Raw genomic sequence first — 4,956 nt, 5'->3', positions numbered from 1 at the left:
TCTCTGTTACCAGGGTTAGCTCACTCTCTCGAATTCCCTGGAGGTAATTTTCTTCTAGAAGAGTCCTGAGAGAGAGAGAGTGAGAGAGACAGACAGAGACAGAGAGTGAGAGACAGAAACAGAGAGGCGAGGGGTGGGAGGTAAGAGAGTCCCGTTCAGAGAATATTCCGGAAAGGACTGTGGAGGAAAAGGCAGCTGAGCCCAGCCTGTGGGTCTCTCTCTGGCTTCCTCGGACAGCCCCTGGGCCAGGACTCAGGAAGACAGGATGACAGTCACCTGACCACCGCAGGAGGAGAGGGGTCAGGGCAAAGTCTCAGAACCCCCTGGGAGGACCTGGCTCTCCTGGTCCCCTCCCGAGGGCGGTGTCTGGCGCAGGGATGCCCAGTGTTGGGAGTCCTCATCTCCCTGGTTTTACTTGCTCTCACAGCCTGGGTCACGTCTCCGGCCTGGATACTGATGACGCGGCCCCACTTCGCACTCCCAATAGGTTTCCTATTTCTGAAGAAGCCAAATAGCTGCACCGGGGTTTTGGAGTTATAAAATCCCTACAATATTTGTGGGGACTCAGCTACTCCTCAGACCCTCAGGGTCTGGATCATGGGTCCTCGGACCCTCCTCCTCCTCCTGCTGCTGCTGCTGCTGCTGCTGCTGCTGCTGCTGCCCTGGGGACCTCGGCAGCGGCTGAGTGCGGGGTCGGGAGGAAAGGGACTCCGCGGGACAAGAGTGATGGCGCCAGGGAAGTTCCTCGTCCTCCAGCCCCGCCCCAACCCCCACCCGGACCCGGACCCACCCCGGCCTGTCGTACCCCGTCCCTCCCCCACTCCGCCCTGCTCTTCCCCACTGGGGTCCCTCTAGCCCTGCCCTCCCCGCCGCCTCCACCTGGAACCCGGGCCCCGCGCGGGGAGGAGGGTCAGGCAGGGTCTCAGCCCTCCGCGCCCGCAGCTCCCACTCCCTGAGGTATTTCCATAGCATAGTGTCCTGGCCCTCCCGCCTGGAGCCCCGCTCTGCCGCATCCCTGCCCTCTGCCCCGCCCTACAGTGCTGTAGCTTCTCCGTCATCTGCTCTCCTGTTCCCGCAGAGGAGACCCAGCCTCGCCATCCCTGTCTGTGCCTCCTGTCCCACGGAGCTGTGGCTTTTCCTTCTTCCTTGAACATAAAACTGGTTTGTTTTCTTCCCTTCTTACCATGTGGTGTTGATGGGCTGATTTAAAAAGAATTCTTAAAGCCTGAGAGAAAAAATGAATAGAAGCACCGAGAACTTCCAGGGTCTGCATGTTTGCTGTGCTTCCCCTGGGGTAGGGACAGGAGAGGTTGTGAGGTGCCAGCATGGACAAGACTGTGCCCAATAGGTGCTCCGTGCATCCTGCCCTTTGATGTGGTCACTCCTCAGCTGCATCATCATTGCTGCTCCCTTGTCCTTGTCCCTTCAGTGGAACCCTGTCACACTAGGCATCGGATCACAAGGGCTCTGATCTCTCCTGCATCCAGGACCAGAACACATAGGCTCAAGCCTGGGTCAGGACTCAGCCCCCAAGTTTTGTTTGTTTGTTTGTTTGTTTGTTTGTTTCTATGGAGACTTAAGCCCCTTCTGTTCTTGTGTAGGAGTTCTGGGCCCATTTTCCTCTGGTGTCCCCCCGTCTGGGACAGTCATAGGGGTCCTTGGACCTCTTATTGTCCCCACAGGCCCAGTGAGCCCCTGCATACAGGAGTCTCTACGAATTTGCAAGATGAATTTTCAGACTCATCAATCTCTTCTCCTTCTAGTACTGTTCTGGATTACTCTTCCCATCTTTTCCCCATCTTTTTTAAAAAGCAGATTCTGGAAGATACACTAGGTGAAATAAGTCAGTCAGAATAGGACAGATATATGCTTTCATTCTTATGTGGATCCTGACTATATATAGTCAGGGAGAAGTATAAATATAAAATTTTAATATATAAAATATAAATTCTATGTAAAAAATATTTAAATGTTTTTAAGATAATATAAGTATAAAAACATTATACTTAGACATTATGAATATATATTTATAGGGAAATATACATCATGTATGTATTTAGTTAGAGTATTTTGCATCATTTATTTCGGCAAATGCTACCGAACAGTCCTGAGGCCACACAGCCGGGAACAGAATCCACAGTCTCATCCTAGGTCAAGGCCAAAATAGGAACCACTGTCTGTAGTACTGGTCACAGATGCCACTGTTCACACCACTGGACCCAGAGGCAAGGATTGCTGTTGCTGCTGCCCCCGGCAGGTGGAGGACACGACTGCCATGCACATCACCTGTGCCAAATGCATCAGCACTGTCCCAGCTTCCCTGTCACCACATCCTGAGTCAGAATCTGGCTCGTGGTCACCTGACTTGTGGAGTTTCAGGCCATGTCCACTTGCAACAACTTTGCTGGATTCCCAGGGAGTGGTCCCTTTGACTTGACCTCGTTATTTATACTAGTCTCTGCATTCCTGGCCACAGTCCTGTGAGAGGCCATCCATTCGAGTGGTTCCCAAAGTCACCCCTGTTGTAGGCAGACTCTAAAATGACTCCAAAGTGCCCATCCTCTTATATTCATGCCTTTGAGTGATAGCCACTCTGTGAACAGAAGCTGGATATAGTGACTTGCTGGTATCACATAGAATAGGGTGAAGTCATACAAGGTACATCTGGGATCACCAGGATACAAGACATGAAGCACCTGGAGTCAATTGTCTCAAGGTGGGCCGTCCACGCCAGGCTGGGGAAGTAGGACTTTCTGACGTCACCTAATGACAAATGATCCCGCTTTCCTTTTCCACCTGAGGGATTTCTTCTGCAGATCTCAACCTTGAGAGCCACTGCCATCAGACATAATGATGAGGAGAAAAGGGCCACCAGGAGTGATTGTCATTCTGGCTGGAATGAATAGGAGAACTCTGTAAATAGTACAGGAAAAAAAGGGAAGAAACAAAGTCTCCCAAAGGTAACACCTGGGGAGCCACACATGCCCCCAGGGCAGCCCCATGGTTACAAAATGAGGAGAACAGTCTCCACTCTCCCTGTGCTTCCCCTGGGGCCCAGCTCTACCTTCCTCCAACACAGGACACTGTCCCAGGGAGCCCACACTGGTGCACCCTGTGTATATCTTTCTGCTCATCTCCAAAACAAACCACCAAACCCACCCACTCCTGGAAGTCCTCCTCCTCTGTATGTATTAATTCAGTTGCGTGCAGCAGAAACCCAGCCCCCAGTGGTGTGAACGGGACGCAGCAGCTTGTATGCATCGCCCAGTAGTGAGTCAAGCCGTCCAGGACTACTAGGGTAGCTCTGTCCCAAAGGCTGGCCAGTCATGCAGCTTCCTGTGACCCAGAAAGTTGCCCTTATTAGCATGAGCCAGGGTACCTAATACCATGTCAATGGTCCATAAGCAGGCAGGGAAAGCAGAATAAAATCTAAGTTTCCGTCCATTAAGGCAACACCTACTACTTCATTCTGTTTCATCATAATGGATGGAATGTAGTCACACAGAAAAACAGCCTCATGGGAGGCTGGTGAATGAATCTGTTTTTAATCTGAGTGACCCTGGGCTCCCATGAAACTCTATCACTATGGAATAAGGATGATTTTTGCTCTACTTAAATATTTAAAAATGGATAAGGTGGAGGAGGAAATTTCTTGTTCACTCTGTACTCCTTTCTGTTATGTAAAGTTTTTAAATCTTTGCATGTCTCAGTTGACATAAATTTTGAATTTCTAAGAAAAGCCCACCTCCATTTAGCAGACACATACTAGGCAGTTGTAGAGGTCCAGCTCTCTGCTAGTCTCCAGAAATAAAAAGTAATTCACAGTGGGGTGAATAACCTGGTAAATGCAACTAGTACAATGAGTTCTGGGGAAACAGCCTCCAGACAGAAGCTTATTGAGTGCCTACTGCAGGCCAGGTGTTGTGCCACATGCTAGGGACATAAAGAAGATGCATGCATATGCCTTTGTGACCTAAATGTCTCCTTCTAATGAGCTTCTGTGCCAATCCCTGACTTGCTAGGAAACCCCACCTCTGTGTCTGTCCTTGTGTGGGAAGGAGCTGAGACTTGGAAAGAGAACCTTTGTCCATTTGGTCCAAAAATTAGTGAAAAGGTTTAGTTAGAGAATAATTACTTTCTTATGTAACTGATTCATCAATACAAAAGAAAATCACTATGAAATAAAATGAATGAAGAGAAAGAAACCACAAAGTGGAATCATAAGAAGTGACTTTGTGGGACCCTGTATAAGGCAAACTAGAAAAAACAGTAGGAGACCAGGATTTGCCTGGAAGCATGACAGAGGAAAGCAAAAAAACAAAACAAGACCCAAAAAAATGGTTCAGTTTAGTGATGATGCTTTCCTAAAGGTTTAAAAAATCTGACAAGTCAAGGGGGAAATGTGCAGAGAGGACGACCACTCAAGCTCAACAAAGCTGAGACAGACCTTTCCAAACGATAGTGTGAATCTTGTACCTAGGACCCTGATTTGATAACACAGCTTATCTGTGCAAATCATCTTATCCAACATGGCACCCAGAGTTACAATCATCTTGTTCAGTGATTGTGCACCCTGGGTATGAACCCACCCAGTGTAGAGACTTTGCTACCCTCCATTCCTGCCATCTGTCAACTGGAACACCCCCATACAGACAGATTCCATAATAAAGCCCAAATGTCTCTACCTCTTGGACCACTGGCCTTGTGAAATCTCCTCCCACTGACTGTGGGTAGGAGCTGGAAAATCATTTTTTTTAATAGTTTATTGTCAAATTGGTTTCCATATAACACCCAGTGCTCTTCCCCACAGTGCCCTCCTCCATCACCACCACCTCTTTTCCCCCTCCCCGCCTTCAACCCTCAGTTCGTTTTCAGTATTCAATAGTTTCTCAGGTTTTGCATCCCTCGCTCTCCCCAACTCTCTTTCCCCCTTCCCCTCCCCATGGTCCTCCATTA

The sequence above is a fragment of the Suricata suricatta genome, chromosome 7, assembly GCF_006229205.1.
Source record: "Suricata suricatta isolate VVHF042 chromosome 7, meerkat_22Aug2017_6uvM2_HiC, whole genome shotgun sequence".
Taxonomy (NCBI): domain Eukaryota; kingdom Metazoa; phylum Chordata; class Mammalia; order Carnivora; family Herpestidae; genus Suricata; species Suricata suricatta.
This window is presented reverse-complemented; position numbering follows the sequence as displayed.